General features: G+C 38.9%; 1 long non-coding RNA gene across 1 annotated transcript; it reads left to right on the plus strand.

Moving 5' to 3' along the window:
* Positions 1–13,890: 13,890 nt before the first annotated feature.
* LOC131620331 (uncharacterized) lies at positions 13,891–15,493 on the plus strand. Its single transcript, XR_009289076.1, has 3 exons — positions 13,891–14,218; positions 14,359–14,850; positions 14,935–15,493. It is a non-coding gene; the product is annotated as an uncharacterized LOC131620331 (long non-coding RNA).
* Positions 15,494–18,758: the final 3,265 nt, after the last annotated feature.

Here is an 18,758-nt window from a genome sequence, read left to right on the forward strand (position 1 = left end):
ATAAAAAAGGGTATGTCACCTATGGAGACAACAATCGGGGAGCTATACTTGGTAAAGGAAGGGTAGGTAACCCGTCTACCACAACTATAACTGATGTTTTACTAGTAGAAGGTCTTAAACATAATCTCTTAAGTACTAGTCAATTGTGGGACAAAGACTTCAAAGTAACTTTCACAAATTCTGGTTGCACAATAGAACATATTAAGAAAAGAGACATTGTGTTTAATGGCATAAGAGTAAACAATATCTATATGCTGAATTTGGACGAAGTATCTAAGTCAAGTGCCAAGTGCCTCATTGCCTTAGGCGAAGACTCATGGCTTTGGCATAGACACCTTACCCACATAAACTTTGACTTACTTAATAAGGTTGTCACAAAAGACTTAGTAATCGGCTTACCAAAAATAAAGTTTTCAAAGGATCATCTATGTGATGCATGTCAAAAGGGGAAGCAAACAAAAATATCTTTTAAATAAAAAAACGTGGTTTCAACATCACGTCCCCTTGAACTTCTTCACACGGATCTCTTTGGCCCTTCAAGGACCAAAAGCATAGGTGGAAACATCTATGGTTTTGTCATTGTTGATGATTACTCTAGATTTTGTTGGACAATCTTTCTACCTAGTAAGAATCAAACTTTTCCAGCTTTTACTCAATTTGCAAGGTTATGTTAAAACAAAATGAACACTAAAATAGTTGCAATCCGTAGTGATCACGGTGGAGAATTTGAAAATTATCTTTTTGAAAAATACTTTGATAAACATGGAATTGAACATAACTTTTCAGCTCCTAGAACACCACAACAAAACGGAGTGGTGGAACGTAAAAATCGTGTTCTAGAGGAGTTGGCAAGAACAATGCTCAATGAGGGAAGTCTACCCAAATATTTCTGGGCGGATGCTATTAGCACCGCATGTTATGTTTTGAATAGGATACTAATACGTCCTATACTAAACAAAACACCATATGAACTATTAAAGGGTAGAAAACCAAATGTGTCACATCTCCATGTATTCGGTTGCAAATGTTTTGTGTTAAACAACGGTAAGGATAACCTTGGGAAATTCGATGCTAAAGCTGACGAAGGCATATTTCTTGGTTACTCTCAATCTAGTAAAGCATATAGGATTTACAACAAAAGACTACTTATAGTTGAAGAGTCAGTTCATGTGTCCTTTGATGAATCTTACTCAAAATATGTCGAGAAAGGTATATCTTTTAATAGTGCAGGCCTATCTACTGAAGACATTGTCAAAGAAAAGGAAGACGAAGGTGAAATTATTAAAAAGGAAGATGCTGAGGAAGAGAAAGATGAATCTCATGATAATGTTGAAAAAGAAAGCATCTCAAACAACGAAGAACTTCCTAAGGCCTGGACAAACGTAAAAGATCATCCAATCGACAACATAATAGGTGACATCTCATGGGCTATCACTGGGATCCGAATAGGCAAGCATACTATCTCATCGAAAAAGGTACTGGAAAAATTATCTACAACTATGATGATCCTGCTGAATTCGGCCACCTTGGAGGTCATGAAGAGGAAGGACATGATCTTGACATGCCTATTGATGATGATCACACCATGGAAGATGTTCCTCGTGATGGGGACTCAAATTGGCAAGATGTACCTCCTCACGAAGAGGAAATCCCTTGGGGATACACAGCTCCACCTCAGCCGGATCAATCCAACATCATCTCTATGCTAGAGAACATGCAACTTCTTCAACAACAAAACTTTGAAGCTCAACACCTCCAATTTCAGAATATGCAACAAGTTCAACAAGATCGCTATAATGAACATCAACTTCAGTATGCAAATCTACATCGCTTGGCTCAAGAGCACAAAAGCGACTTTGAGACCTTTGCCTCAAACCTCACTGAACGACAGAACCCGCTTTAAAGAAACAGCAACTAACAGGCATGCTAGTCTAAGTCAAAGCTTCAACATTCTCAACAGATCCGTCCTTGACCTGCTTGAGCAAGTTGAAGAGGATAGACCTCAAGGTTTCCAAAGAGAAAGAGGAAGGCGGGGCAGACGTTAGAGAGCATGGCATCTCATTAGTTCATATCATTGCATTTCATATTCTATCATGTTATTGCATCTTTTATTAATTAAACTTAAGCTTGGTTTGTACTTTTTAATATGCTTGGATCTTCTACTTCTCTACTATTATGTTATGTAAGATATTATCTTGTTGAGATTATTCTATTACTTTCTTCTATTACTTTCTTGTTGTCTATCTTTTGATGTTGTCAAAGGGGGAGTAGTTGAGAGTACGGGGGAGCTTATGCATATAAGTCCGAGGGAGCTTTCGTCATTCAACCAAATGATTGCCATCATCAAAAAGGGGGAGTATGTAAGTACAAGCCTACACTCACCAAGAAGTTTCCGATTCATGGCAAACATCACAAGTGGACATGGCAAACACCATGAGTGGACTGATATTGAGCCTTAAGTGAATGACTGAAAGAAAGACAGGACTTATGGTATGCAAGACACTTTAGGTCGACCCATACACACCCTAGGTCGACTCAAAATGTGGCAAATTAACAAGATTCACCTTTGTCCCATTTAGGTCGACCCAACAAAGTAACTAGGTCGACCTAAACTGAAGAAAATCCATAAGAACTCAATTCAACTCTCATTAGGTCGACCTAAAGCACATGTAGGTCGACGTAACTGGACACAAACAGAAGTGTGGTGAATCTGCTTCAGTTAGGTCGACCCAATCAATGGGGTAGGTCGACCTATTACCTCAAAATCTTCCAAAATGATGCGCTTCAGCTGCTCTTGGTGTTCTGCTCCTATTTATATCATTTTCTGGTAGTTATTCATTTGAACACCAACAACTGAAAGATACACAAAGGCTTCTCAACTTCGTTCTTCTTCTCAACTCCAACACAATTACACACAATCATTCTTGCATTGAGGGTTTGTGATCAAGATCGATAACGTCCATGGTAAGGAATTGAAGGTTCCTAGTGGGTGAAGATTTGTGGGGTTTTTGGTGAATAAAATCTGCGGATTTTGTCCTCCAAGATTGGTGAATTTTGGGGGTTTTTATCAAGAGACTTCATTAACGATTCAGCTGAGTGTGAAGATTGAAGAACAAGGGTTCGAGCAATTCAAAACACTGCAGAAAGGGAATCAAAGTGAAGCTCTTGGAATACACATGATCTGGCTCAAGATCAAGGGGAAGAATATTCAAAGGATCAACATATTCGGTTTATCGTTATCGCTTTGTTATCTTCTTTGTATAAACTGTTTTCAATCATAATGAAAGACATCCCGATTCCCGTTTGGAATTGGGGACAGATGTAGTCGTAGCAAGGACGATCAACGAACTTCCTGAACAAATATCATGTTCTTATTGCTTTTATCTTTTCGTTTACGTTTCGCTTATTTCTGGTTATAATTGCAAATTGATCAAAGTTTCAAGTGTTAAACTTGTGTGATAAGATTCTGCATAAACACCACAAGTCACAACACTTTGAATCATAATCAATTTGGACATTATCACCAAGTGTTTGATATATTGCTTCAACTATTATCAAGTCATTGCAAACAAAGTTAATCAAGCAAGTAGTTAAACGATCTATATTAGCTTAACCGATTGATTCTCTAAGCGGTCTTTCATCTTTAATCCATAACTATTTTGTGGTTTAATCACATATCCGATTCTTTCAATAGTGGTTCGGAATAGACGCGAGTCGATCCCGAAACGCTTTCGCCTAAGTTTAAGATAAATCTGAAAAGTTCTCAGGCATCTATTCATCCTCCCTCTAGATCCTTAAGCCTAGCGTCTAACAATAATAGCAATCGAATGTTTATGATGTGCATGATTCAAGATGTTTTGGCCATGGATTTGATCATGTACTTACCCTACCAAACCTCAGGAGCACAAATATATGCTTGGAATTGACTGAAAGTGGCTGCCCGTATGAGTACGAAAAATTCTAGTTTCTTGAAATTTTTGGAGAAAATTTCTAGCGTTCTTGAGGCTGCTCCTTCGTTCCTCCTTATGCTTTAATCAAGAGAATATATATGAAGGGTGAATTAGGTCAAGAAATAATGGAGAGAGATCAGGAGATTTGATTGAAAATATTTTCTTTTGATTATGAGCCCAAACTTTCCTTTTCAAGCTTCCAATCTATTTTCCACCACTTCTTCACGTGTTATTAGCTTGGTTGGATGAACTTGGACATGATTCAATGAATGGAACAAATTTATATGATTTAATTTGATTTATTTTTTATTTTATTTGATTTATATTGAATTTAAGTAAATAAATCCAAAAATAAATATAATAAAATCATAAAATAAGCATCAAATAGTCTTTGGGCCTTTAATGGTCTCTATATCACGTGGATAGTTCAAAAATCATGGCCCATTACTTGGAAATGCAAAATTCTTCATTTAGAGTTTCATGTTTTTTTCTCAAATTTATCCAACTTCTAACGCTCATAACTCACTCGATTTTTCTCCTATGAAGGTGTTCTAGAACTTTTTAGAAAGCTTAAGATGTGCTCTATGAGCTACTTTGGAAGCATTTTTGCATTTGGAGATTTTATCTTGAAGATATGGCTCCTAACAAAAAATAGCTTTTTGCGAGCTTCTAGAAGGACCTGTAATGTTTTGGCTCATATCTCTCAAATGATGCATTTCTTGGTCTGGGGCCCAACACCAAAGTTGTAGAGAATTGTGTTAGGACAAGATTTGTTCTGATCAATATTCTATGTTTTGATGATAACATTATATATGAATTTTGTATAAGACAATGTGGTACTCTAATCCTTTGCATTTTCCATTTCAGGAAATATATAAAGAGTATGCACAAATCAGCGCTCAGAAGCTATGACTCAAAGGTTCTGGATGGCTACATCATAACATGCTCTAGCAAGACATCACAAGATGGTCAAGCAGAATCAGAACATAGACTCTGAAGCATCAGAAGAACATGAAGTCAGAAGCAGAAGCACTGAAGTTCTGAACGGTATCACGCTCAAGCTCTTCAAAGTCAGAAGATAAGAAGATGCTATGCACCAAGCTGTTTGACTCTGATAATTCAAATGTTGTATCTACAAATCTGAGTTCATAAGCAAGTACAAGATGACAAGCTATTAAGTCTAATCTCTGACTGACAAAAGGAACGTTAGAAGCTACAAAAGGCAAAGTCAGTAAAAGCAGCAAAAGCATGGCTCGAGGTAGTTGACAAAAGTGTGAAACATTAAATGCAGCGCTGTACTATTCACGCAAAGCATTAAATGCTTCCAACGGTTATCTTCTCAAATGCCTATACATAGAAGTTCTGATGTGAAGCAGAATACACAACTCTTGCGCAAAATACCAAAACGCTGTCAAATTCAAAGCTCATGAACTTCATCTTCAACCTCACAAACTCTTGTAATATTTAGTGAGTGTTAAGCTTAGAACTTAAGAGAAATATCACTGTTGTGATTATAGCTTGATAAGAAGCAAATCAATACTCTTGTAAACATTTATTTTATATTGATTGTAAAAGGTTCCTAGAGTGATCAGTGAGATCAGTAGACTCTAGAAGACTTAGAGGTTATCTAAGTGGTGATTTCCTAGAGTGATCAAGTTGTGATCAGTATACTCTAGAAGACTTAGAAGTTTTATAACTGGATAACCATTGTAATTAGATTGATTAGTGGATTAAATCCTCAGTTGAGGTAAATCACTCTAAGGGGGTGGACTGGAGTAGTTTCATTAACAACGAACCAGGATAAAAATAATCGTGTTCATTGTTTTTATCTTAAGAGTTTTTAAAGTCACACTTATTCAACCCCCCCCCCCTTTCTAAGTGTTTTTCTACCCTTCAATTGGCATCAGAGCACCGATTCTATGTGCAAGCACTTAACCGTGTTAGAAAAAGATTCAGGGAGAAAAACACAAAGACAATATGGTTGAAACAGCTGCATCAACAGCCACACCTGTTCCTACTGAACAATACAATGGAAATGGAAACAATGGCTACACTAAACTAGCAGTGTTTGATGGTGAAAACTTTGAATGCTAGTGGAGTAAAGATGTCTAGACAAGAAATGAGTGATGATCAAAAGAAACAATTCAAAAATCATCATAAGTCAAGGACTATTCTGCTGAATGCTATTTCTCATGCTGAATATGAGAAGATATCAAACAGAGAAACTGCCCATGACATCTATGAATCATTGAAGATGACTCATGAAGGGAATGTCCAAGTCAAGGAGACAAAAGCTCTTGCTTTAATCTAGAAGTATGAAGCTTTCAAGATGGAGGAAGATGAAAACATTGAAACAATGTTCTCAAGATTCCAGACTCTGACTGCTAGATTAAGAGTGCTTGACAAGGGATATACAAAGGCTGTTCACGTCAAGAAGATCATCAGAAGCTTGCCTAGAAGATGGGGCCCAATGGTGGCTGCATTCAAGATTGCTAAGAATCCGAATGAAGTCTCTCTTGAAGAGTTGATCAGTGCTTTGAGGAGTCATGAAATAGAGCTGGATGCAAATGAACCTCAGAAGAAAGGTAAGTCAATTGCTTTAAAATCTAACAATAAAAAATGCACTAATGCTTTTCAGGTTGAAGAGGAAGATTCTGAAGAGTCAGAATCATTAGGAGAAGAAGATGAACTTTCCATGATTTCCAGAAAAGTAAATCAACTTGGAAAAGTAAGCAAAGAAAGTTCAAGAACTTCAAAAGCTCCAAGAGGCCTGAGAGAGGAGAATCTTCTAGACATAGAAAATCTGACAAGAAGAAGGTGACTTGCTTTGAATGCAAAGAGCCATGACATTACAAGAATGAGTGTCCAAAGCTTCAGAGGAAAAAACCCAAGAAAAAATTTGAGAAGAAGAAAAGCTTGATGGCTACTTGGGATGAATCAGATTCTTCTAACCAAGAATCAGACTCTGAAGATGAGCAGGCTAACATAACATTGATGGCCACCGTTGATGAATCAGAATCTAAATCAGACTCAGATTCTGAAGAGGTATTTTCTGAACTATCTAGAAAAGAGTTAGTTTCTAGTCTAACTGAACTTCTGGAACTCAAGGCTCAACTTAGTATCAAATACAAAAAAGCTGAAGAAGCTCTTTGAATCTGAAACTAAGAAGCTTGAATTAGAAAATTCCGAACTTAAGGAAAAAGTTTTAAAATCTTCCAAAGATGTTGAATCATCTTCTAGTTCAGATAAGTCTATTCCAAGCATGAACAATATTCTTAAGGAATATGACTTGAGTTTTAGAAAGTTTCTATCTAGAGGTATTGGCAGAAGTCAGCTAGCCTCTATGATATATGCAATTAGTGGAAACAAGAGAGTTGACATAGGATATGAGGGTGAAACCCCATACCAACTTGAATCTGTTGATGAGATGAAAATCTCATACAAACCTCTGTATGATCAATTCAAGTATGGCCACTCCCATGATATTAGGAACACATCACATGCTAAGAGTTTCCACTTAACACACACCAAGAAGCATGTTTCACAACCTAGAAAATATCATGCAACTCAGAATAGGGAATATCATGATGTACCTCCTGTTAATTATATTGCTAAACCCGAGTTCAATCAGAACTTGAGGAGAACTAACCCAAAAGGACCCAAGAAAATGTGGGTACCTAAGGAAAAGATAATTCCTGTTGCAGATATCCTTGGCAACAAAGAAGAAAAAGGAAAACATGTCATGGTACCTGGACTCTGGGTGCTCGCGGCACATGACGGGAAAAAGGTCTATGTTCCAAGACCTGGTGCTTAAATCTGCTGGAGAAGTAAAGTTTGAAGGGAATCAGAAGGGCGAGATCATTGACTCTAGAACGATAAGTACTGGTAACTCTCCCTCTATAACTAATGTTCTGCTAGTAGATGGATTAGCTCATAACTTATTGTCCATAAGTCAATTAAGTGACAATGATTATGACATAATCTTTAATCAAAAGTCTTGTAAGGCTATTAGTCAAAAGGATGGCTCAATCCTATTTACAGGCAAGAGAAAGAACAACATTTATAAGATTGATCTTCAAGATCTTAAGAATCAGAAGGTTACTTGCCTTATGTCTGTTTGTGAAGAGCAATGGGTCTGACACAGAAGATTAGGTCATGCTAGTTTGAGAAAGAGTTCTCATATTAACAAACTTAATCTGGTCAGAGGTATCCCTAATCTAAAATATAAATCAGATGCTCTTTGCGAAGCATGTCAGAAAGGGAAGTTCTCTAAACTTGGATTCAAGTCTAAGAATGTTGTCTCTTCCTCTAGGCCGCTAGAACTTCTACACATTGATCTTTTTGGCCCAGTCAAAACAGCATCAGTCAGAGGGAAGAAATACGGATTAGTCATCGTAGACGACTATAGTCGATGGACATGGGTAAAGTTCTTGAAACACAAGGATGAGTCACATACCTTGTTCTTTGACTTCTGCACTCATATCCAATCTGAGAAAGAGTGTAAAATCATAAAGGTTAGAAGTGATCATGGTGGTGAATTTGAGAACAGATTCTTTGAGATTTATTTCAAAGAAAATGGCATTGCCCATGATTTCTCTCGTCCTAGAACTCCACAACAAAATGGAGTTGTAGAACGAAAGAATAGGACTCTACAAGAAATGGCCAGAACCATGATCAATGAAACCAATATGGCTAAGCATTTATGGGCAGAAGCAATTAACACTGCATGTTATATTCAGAATAAAATCTCCATAAGACCTATTCTCAATAAGACTCCTTATGAATTGTGGAAGAACAGAAAGCCCAACATTTCATATTTCCATCCATTTGGATGCGTATGTTATATTCTGAATACTAAATATCATCTGCATAAATTTGATTCTAAGGCACAGAAGTGTTTCCTTCTTGGATATTCTGAATGCTCAAAAGGCTACAGAGTATACAATACTGAAACATTGGTTGTTGAAGAATCAATCAATATCAAATTTGATGATAAGCTTGGTCTTGAAAAGCCAAAGCAGTTTGAGAATTTTGCAGATATAGAAATCTCTAATTCAGATCATGAAGAACCCGGAAGCAAAGTTTCAGAAGATCAAGTTGCTGCTTCACTAGAGAATCTCATAATTTCTGAAGAGCCAACTATCAGAAGATCTTCTAGACTCAACTCTGCTCACTCAGAAGATGTTATCATTGGAAAGAAAGATGATCCCATCAGAACAAGAGCATTCCTTAAGAACACTGTAGAATGTTAATTTGGTCTTGTATCTCTAATCGAGCCAACTTGTGTTGATCAAGCTCTAGAGGATGCATACTGGATAATTGCCATGCAAGAAGAACTAAATCAGTTTAAAAGGAATGATGTCTGGGATCTGGTTCCTAGACCAAAAGGATTTAACATCATTGGAACTAAGTGGGTCTTCAGAAACAAGCTAAGCGAAAAAGGAAAAGTTGTAAGAAAAAAAGCCAGACTGGTTCCTCAGGGCTATAGTCAGCAAGAAGGTATTGACTATACAGAAACCTTTGCACCAGTGGCCAGGTTAGAATCTATTTGCTTATTAATTTCTTTTGCCACTCAGAACAACATCACTATGTATCAGATGGATGTTAAGAGTGCCTTTTTAAAGTGTTATATTGATGAAGAAGTCTATGTCCATCAACCTCCTGGTTTTGAAGACTCTAAGTCTCTAGAACATGTTTATAAACTAAAGAAGTCATTATGCGGACTGAAGCAAGCTCCTAGAGCTTGGTATGAAAGATTAAGTTCTTTCCTTCTAGATAATGGTTTCACTAGAGGAAAAGTGGACACAACTCTCTTCTGTAAAACCTTTAAAAAGGATATTTTAATTTGTCAAATATATGTTGATGATATTATCTTTGGAACATCTAAGCTACACTTCGAAAGGAGTTTGCTAAGTCTATGCAGGCAGAGTTTGAAATGAGCATGATGGGAGAACTCAAGTATTTCCTTGGGATCCAGATCAATCAAACTTCTGAAGGAACTTATGATCATCAGACCAAGTATGTGAAAGAACTTCTGAAGAAGTTTAATCTTTCAGAAAGCAAAGAAGAAAAGACTCCTATGCATCCAACGTGTATATTAGGTAAATATGAGGTAAGTAAGAAGGTAGATCAGAAACTCGAGGTATGATTGGATCTCTTTTATATCTTACTGCTTCTAGACCTGATATTTTATTCAGTGTTTGTCTGTGTGCAAGATTCCAATCAGATCTTATAGAATCTTACTTAACTGCTGTTAAGAGAATTCTGAGGTATCTAAAAGGTACTACTAATGTTGGTTTAGTCTACAGAAGATCTGAAGAATACAACTTAGTAGGATATTGTGATGCTGATTACGCTGGAGATAGAGTTGAAAGGAAAAGTACTTCTGGAAGTTGTCAATTTCTTGGAAGTCATCTGATCTCCTGGTATAGCAAGAAGCAAGCTAAAATTGCCCTCTCTACAACAGAAGCAGAATATGTTGCTGCTGCTGGATGTAGTACATAGATGCTCTGGATGAAGAGTCAGCTAGAAGATTATCAGATATATGAGAAATTTCTTTTAAAGCAAAACAGCTGTCACCAGCTATTCCAAATGATGAACACGTGTTCACTCTAAAGGAACAAGCGTGCATGCAGTTGATGAGACGCCGCCCTAGGTAACTGTGCAAATCATTTCAAATATCACGTTATCCCACCTAACGTCACTCTACATTAAATGCATTTGATTTTCTGCATTCTGTAACTGTTCATTCTCAAAATTTAATTGCATTTGTTTTCAAATCCGTGTCTATTTAAACAACCCTCATCATTTCATTTTCTCTTTTCACGCATTCATTCTCTCTTGTTTATGCTTTTCTGCAACCTTTTCTCTCTTTTCTTAAACCCTAAAAGAAAACCCAGAAATCTCAGAAGTGTGTCAATGGCTTCCTCTACATCTCAGAATGTTGGTTCTTCGTCTCAGCAACAACAACCACAACAAGAACAAGAACAATAACTCATTCCTCAAATCACCTGTTCGATTCCACTTGATCAGTTGGAAGTCATCTGTGAGTTGATGGTGGATGTTGAAAATCAGGAAAAACATCAAATTCATATTAAGGACAACCTGGTGTTTCAAGGATGGGTGCCTTTGTTCTATGAGTTCTGTGGACCAGTCTATCCAGACTTTGTGAAAGAGTTCTGGATTCATGCAAAAGTCATCCTCAAAGCTATCGTCTCGTTCGTTCATGGTAGATTCTTTCCCATTACTGAATCCACCTTAAGAATGTTGTTTGGGTTGATGAACTCTGAAGGTGAGACTGAAGCAACTCCAAGAACCAATTAGGATGCTGTTGAAGCAACTGGAAAACTCATCGAAACAAAAACAATGAAGTCGCCATCGAACATCTATTTATCCTACAACAAGGAATGGAAAATATCGAAGAAAACCAAATAATAGCACAGGTCTCAGAGAACGGGTAAGGGTGTCTGTTACGTGAGGGGAAGGTATTAGCACCCCTCACGTCTGTGGTACTCCACAGGATCCATTCTTGCTAGTTTTCTAATCTAAGGGTGTGTGTGTGTGTGTGTGTGTATCATGCAATGTGAAAGGGAAACATGCAATGGAAGATATACAGATAACAGGAACGTGCAAATAATAGGCAAATAAGATAAGAAAAAGTCGAACAAAACAACAAAAAAGGAAAAGGTCGCTCGCTAGGGTGTTTGTACCCTGTGCCTACGTACCTCTAATGTGCAATGGAGAAATCAGAGCGCCGTAGTTCGGCCCAAAAGTTTCTGTTTCTATCTCGATTCGCGTCTCCTAGAGAAACGGAACCGAGCACCCTAAGGGAGCATGCAAACAAGGAGCATCACAAAGGTCCTAGCAAACATGGCGTGTGAACAGGCATCACAAATAAGAACGTGCGAACAGACATCGCAAACAAAAACAAACATGTAATAGGCATACACGAATGTGAGGGTGTGAACAGGCATCACAAGTGATAACGCGAACAGGCATCACAAACAACATCTAACAGGCATACATGTGCAGGTGTGTGAACAAGCATCACAAGTGATAACGTGAACAGGCATCGCAAACAACATGTAACAGGCATACATGTGCAGGTGTGTGAACAAGCATCACAAAGATATCATACGAACAGGCATCGCAGATAAGAAGGTAGTGAACAAGCATCACAAAGATATCATGCTAACAGGCATAGCAGATAAGAAGGTAGTGAACAAGCATCACAAAGATATAGCATACAATCGAGCTCCGCTCGAGAACCAAACAAACTACCGAAGTAGCAATCAATGCAAATGCAACACACAAACGAGCTCGGCTCGTAAAGCAAGCAAACTACCGAAGTAGTGACCTGGGAACTAGGGAGACGTTCTAGCTAACGGGGAAAGTCCTCCGAAGCCACTGTCCACGGGGAAAGTCCTCCGAGACGGGTGAACAAGACAATCAACTGGAAATAAACATTCTAGCTAACGGGGAAAGTCCTTCGAGACGGTTGAACAAGCAAATAACTGGAAATAAACGTTCTAGTTAACGGGGAAAGTTCTCCGAAGCTACCATCCACGGGGAAAGTCCTCCGAAACGGTTGAACAAAAGAAACAATAAATGTTCTAGCTAACGGGGAAAGTCTTCCGAAGCTACCGTCCACGGGGAAAGTCTTCCGAGACGGTTGAACAAGAAAATAACTGGAAATAAACTGAAAACAGTAAACAAACAAAAACAGAGCCTCTTTCGAGGGCTTGGCCAGATGAATGCCTAGGTCCTACTTCTCATGGCAAATATGATGTTGCATGCCTACCCTACTTCTCATGGCATCATATGGTGCGCAAAAGAGTAAAAGGGACAAGGGAACAATACCAAACGTATAGCAAATTCGCAGTGAGCTAGCAAGCGTAAGCAAATAAGTCCAGAATACTTCGTGTAAGCTAGCATCAAGCAAATTCAGAAAGCATCGTCGTGAAAATAAATCACGAGCGACATGTGGGGCGTACCAGACACAACCACATAAGCAACCTGCAAGAGAAACACAAGCCAGACAATACAGGAATATACATCGCAATGAATGAGAGATCGGGTGAATCACATCGAGAATAAGTTCGTGTCCCACAAATAAAGTGGAACACGATGCAAATCAATCGCACCGGAATCGAATTCATGTCCCACAAATAAAGTGGAACACGAAGCAACCGAATCGCAACCAAAGGCTCTCTCGAAGTACCTCGCACATCTCAACAATCAAATCAGTAGTAACAAGGGAGCAGGCACCCGCCAAAGAAAATGCTAGCAATTAAGTTCTAATTAAATCCTAAAACGAAATCTAACCAGAGCAAATTGTTTTTATGGCATTTTATCAAAGAATTAGAACTAAACTATGTAACAAAGCATCTAAATTCTAACAAGAAAATAATACATGTTTTTTTATCATCTAAACAAATATAGAAAACAAAATCTAATGGTAACTAGAAAAGATTACATATTTTTATTCATTTTTTATCATGCAAAAGTTTAACAAAACAATTGATTTTATGTAATTTATTCTCCAAGGAAAATATGAAAAAGAAAAGCTAAATCTAACTAGAAATTAAGTGAAACAGGGGGTGAAAGTCTGAAATTGATGGTGCTGAGAGCAGTAAGGGGCGCAGGCCTAGGTAGATGGCCCAAGATAGATTTATTTTTGTCCAATTCAGAAAAAGTGAGAGGCGTATAGGCCTCTCTGGGGGTGTAGACATCATTTTCGTGTGGGAAGGCCCAAGGGGATCCATGGATTCAGATTTTTTGTGACAAAAAGGCATGATTGGGCCAGAGTAAGGGGTGAGTGAATGAGATTCGGTGGCCCAAGTTTCTGATCTAGGTTCATGTTTCTATTGATTCAGATTTTTGATTTAATTAACACCAATTTAACTTCATTAATCTCCATTAAACCTACATTAAACTTAATTGATCCAGTTTCTAATCAAAAACAAAATGAAAGGGGAATTAGGTTAGAAATGTGGCTATTGAACTTATCTGAAGAAACATTCTTCCTCACAAGCAATAACATGGCGCGGCGGTGGCTGACTTCCTCTCATCTTGTGACCGACAGCGTCTTCTTCTTTTCAACTCGCGGCGGCCGGACCCTCCTTTCTCCGGCGAAATTTCACTCGGCCACCACCTGAGCGACAAAACCTCCTCACCTCTCATTCATCTCTCTCGACTACTCCCCGATTCAACAACGATGAGAAATTTCGGCGGTGATTCGGAAGCCACAATGACGATGAGGACTCCAGGTAACAAATGAGTTTCAGTGCGTCTTCTCGATTCTACCTTTTCTGTTTTGTTCGATCTCTTCTTCTCCTACTCTTCTCTGTGTTTGCCGTTTACGTCACGTTTGTGTAATTGCCTCTATGACTTGTTGATGTTTTTGCAGAATGATGAATGGTTGATGAACGATGCGTTGTTGTCGATTTGTCGATTTTGAAATTCGTTGATGATTAGAGATTGTTGTTGCGTGTTAGATCATGATGATGATTGAAGACTGTTGCGGATTGACAAATGTAGCGATGAAGATTGGAGAATCGGTTCCACGAAGATGAAGAAGAATTTGAAGGTGTCGATGAAGGTTGTTGGTGATTTTCTGAGTTTGTGATTGGTGAATTTTCTTGTTCGATGAAGATTGTTGAAATTGAGGGAGAAAGATTCCAAGGAGATCGAGATAATTTTGATGATGATGAATCTTGAAGAAGACGGAAGAAGGTTCCTTGAGAGTGAAGGTTGTTTTGGTGAGGATTATTGAGGGAAGTTGAAATTCGGTTCCCGCAGAGATGAAGAAGAGTGAAGGTTTCGTGGTCCATTGGTGAGAGGTGGTGAACAATGAAGATGAAGGTGGATCGGAGAATTCAGTTACGATTTTCTGTTACAGGTTTCTTTCTTCTCCTTTGTTGATTGTTCTGATTCTGTTATGAGGTTGGATCGAGAGAGAGTTTATTGAAGATTTTCTGTTCAGGTTTTGTTGAATTTTGTGAAGAAGATGAAGATGGATTTTGCGGTGAAGATGAATGATGAAGGTTCTTGGAGAGAAAGGTTCTAAAGAAGATTGAGTATGAAGATGAAGATTGAAGATGAGAGAGTTCAGTTATGGTGAGAATTCTGTTATGACATTTTTTCTGTGCCCCAAAATTCTGTTACATGCTATTCTTTTTCTGCTATGTGATCTTCTGATGCAAGGTTCGATGAAGGGCCCGGTTTTTGTTTCGGTTTGAGGAATTATTGAACCCTTTTTTAGTGCTGAACCGGAATCGATTCCATGATATTTTGTTTCCTTTTTCAAACTGATGCGGCTTAATCTTTAGTAATGCAGGCCGGTTCTTTTAGTGCAGGGCGGTTTGTTACTGCAGAGAGTCAGTGGTGAAGAAGTTTGGTTTGAACTTGACTTCTTTTGTAATGATTTCTTTGTGAAATTCTCATGAAGTGTAATGTGATTTTATTTTTGTAAATTTCTTTTGGGGACTTTGTTTGAATTCAAGTTTAATAAACTTCCAATTTTGTATCCAAATTTCTTTGGCCAATTTGCACAATTGATCATTATTATCAAATGGTATAAAGAATCGATGAACTTTTGAATGAATATTATGATGAATTTTTGATCTTGTAGATTGCATATCAAACAAACCAAAATGAATTAATCTTCAATCTCCGCACACTTTAAAGAACCTCGATCCAATCTTTGAATTATAAAGAACTCAAAATCTCACTTGAATGAACTTCGCTTCAACGAAATCCTAACTCAATCAATGAACCAAATTATTTACATTAAAAGTTGACAAACAATAGCCTTGATTACCGTTTCACTTCATTATGCCATGGTTTGCATTCGAACTCCAAATCAACATAACAATAACGCCCTAAGGAATCCTTGGAGAAGATAAGGATTGAAGCACATAAGAACATATCAACGTGTAATCCAATGAATCTCAGCCCAATTAACGATCGCGGCCACCACGTATAAGAAACTCTTTATTATTTTCCTATGATTTTCGAATGAAGAAATAAACTTCATTTATAACTTATGGCACGGAGAAAGAGGACAAATTTTTTGGTGCAACAGCTGCCCCTATTCAAACTTCTTAAACATGACGAGTGAGAAACGAAAGTTTCGAATCGCTGAGGTGGAAGGAGATTGAATACTAGAATGAACTCGAAAATTTGCGCTCTTGATAATTAAATGATCCTACTCGCAACAAGAAAGACCAGGCAACCCCATTGCTGAGGGAAAAAGCTTCAATCGATTTGGGCACTAAGAGAAGGTCGACATCTTCGGTTGATCTATATATCAAAACGATTAAGACGTCTTTGGCCGATCTGAATATCGGAAACAAGAATTTCTTCAACTGATCTGGGGACATCAGGACCGAGCAGACACGTCTTCTTCTGACGAAAATAAATCGTCAGGTGGGTGGACATCCTCAACTGATCGGAACCATCAGGATTGTGTCCTTCTACTGATCTGGGGGCATCAGGAAGGAAATGGATATCCTCAACCGATCTGGGGCATCGGGAATTTTAAAGAATGCTTTCAACTGATCCGGGGACATCAGGACTGAGCAAGCAAATCTTCTTCCAGCGAAAATAAATCGTCAGGTGGGTGGAAGTCCTCAACTGATCGAAAACATCAGGATTGTGCCTTCTACTAATCTGGGGGCATCAGGAAGAAAATGGACCTCCTCAACCGATCTGGGGGCATCGGGAATCAAGATTGTCTTCAACTGATCTGGGGACATCAGGACTGAGCAGACATATCTTCTTCTGAATGAACTAAATCGTCAGGGAATGGATATTTCCGACTGATCTGAGGCATCAGAGGGCTTGCTCCTTTGGAAGATCTTAGAGATCCGGAGGCGGTTCTTTCAACTGAACTGAATTTCAGGATAAGAACAAATATCCTCAACCGATCTGGGGACATCGGGAATAGGAGTGTCTTCAACTGACCTGGCGATATCAGGAATAATAGACAGTCCTCTTCTGATGAAATAAATCATCAAGAGATATCTCCGACTGATCTGAGGCATCAGTGGGCTAGCTCCTTCGGAAGATCTTGGGAGATCCAGAGGCGATTCCTTCAACTAATCTGGGCATTAGGATAGGAACAGATATCTTCAACCGATCTGGGGACATCGGGAATAAGCATGACTTTCATCGGATCTAACAATGTCATAAAGAGGGAGACAAACTTCTTCTAATTTAGACATCAGGATAAGCGCCTGTAATGATTAGGCGAGTTGCTCTCTGGGAGGCATTAGAATATCTTGATGAATTTCCTGTAGAAAGAAACAGATATGATATGATTTATGCATGATGCATGTATGAATGTTTAGGGAATAACGTTCCTGAGAAGGAAGACGCTATACGCTTTGAAAATGCAATGCGAATGATGCATGATTCAGATGTTGCTTAGGGAGACAACGGATGAGCCCTGAATTGCTTAAGCAATCCTGGAGAGAGTATAGAACTCTGCGGGGAGGACAAGATGAGTGACCAAGGGTCACCATTGCGAGCTGACAAAGATGGATCAGAAATCTGCTGGAGACGATCAAATCTAGACGCGAGCTCTGGCTGGGGAAATAAATCCCGCTTGGGGATAAGAAAATCCCGACTGACTGCTTGGGGAATACCATGGAAACTTCATAGGAGAAGCAAATTCTCGATCCATTGGGGATATTGAGATAAGGGCAAGTCATGGAAACAACTCTGATGGGGAGTGACCAACTTGCTTGTATAGGACGCGTTCCGCTGGGGAGATCCTTGACGGACACAGATTATGCTGAGGATGCACGTGAAACTCTGCTGAGGAGAGACTCAGTGGAGAAGATGAATACTTCCGCATAACGATCCACTAAGGAGATAAGAAATCCGCTGGGGATAAAGGAACTCGGCATAAGAACCTCTTATTAAGATCACTCCACTAGGGAATAAGATGACTCTCTTGGGGAGAACTGGTCAATCTGTTGGAGAGAGAAACGTTCCACTGGGGAAAATGAGGCATTCGGACAAGGAACCTCATTATGAGCTTGCTGGGGAATCAGATACTATTCAATCATGATTCAACTTAGGGAGAAGACATTCCACCGGGGAATAAGGCTTTTGAAGCACGGAGATCTCGTTGAAATGTGCTTTGCTGAGTGGATGAGAATCTTAGAACAAAGAAAACCTCGTCTGAATGTACTCAGCTGGGGACTGAGAACCTCTCACTCGGCTAGATCTGCTGATGCATCATCATAGTGCACTCGAAAGGATGTACCTGCGAGATAAACAGATGAAAATGCCCCAGGATATAGCATGACGTCTTCGAGGTTTCCTCACATGGCAGAGGATAGTGATGCTCACCCACAATGGGCAAATGCAAGAGCACACAGATTGTCCGACCTCTTGGCTTTGTAATCTTCCAAACGGGCAATGGATTCAATGAGTTGATAAGAAAGCAGTGATTAGAATACCAAACAAGTATCGGCCGAAGTATCAAACGGGCATTGACTTTCCGAGAGAGTGCCACCAGGAAGTGAGCTTAAGAGGTCAAGCAAGTGTTGACTTCAAAGAGACCAAACAGGGATTGGCTTTCATAGTGTTCTGCATATTCGTATGATTGTGAGGATGGCGTGATACCAACTCAAGCATTTAATGGATCTCCTAGGAGTCAGCTTACCGTATTCTCATGTGTAGCCTGCTTTCGAATTAACCCATGCTTCAGTTAGGACTTTTAAGGGTTGTAACATGGCCAGGTTGACGGTTTGAGAAAAAGATTTTTAGGCTCAAATTATTTGGTGCCCACCCCCT

This window comes from Vicia villosa, linkage group LG7 (assembly GCF_029867415.1).
Source record: "Vicia villosa cultivar HV-30 ecotype Madison, WI linkage group LG7, Vvil1.0, whole genome shotgun sequence".
Lineage (NCBI taxonomy): Eukaryota > Viridiplantae > Streptophyta > Magnoliopsida > Fabales > Fabaceae > Vicia > Vicia villosa.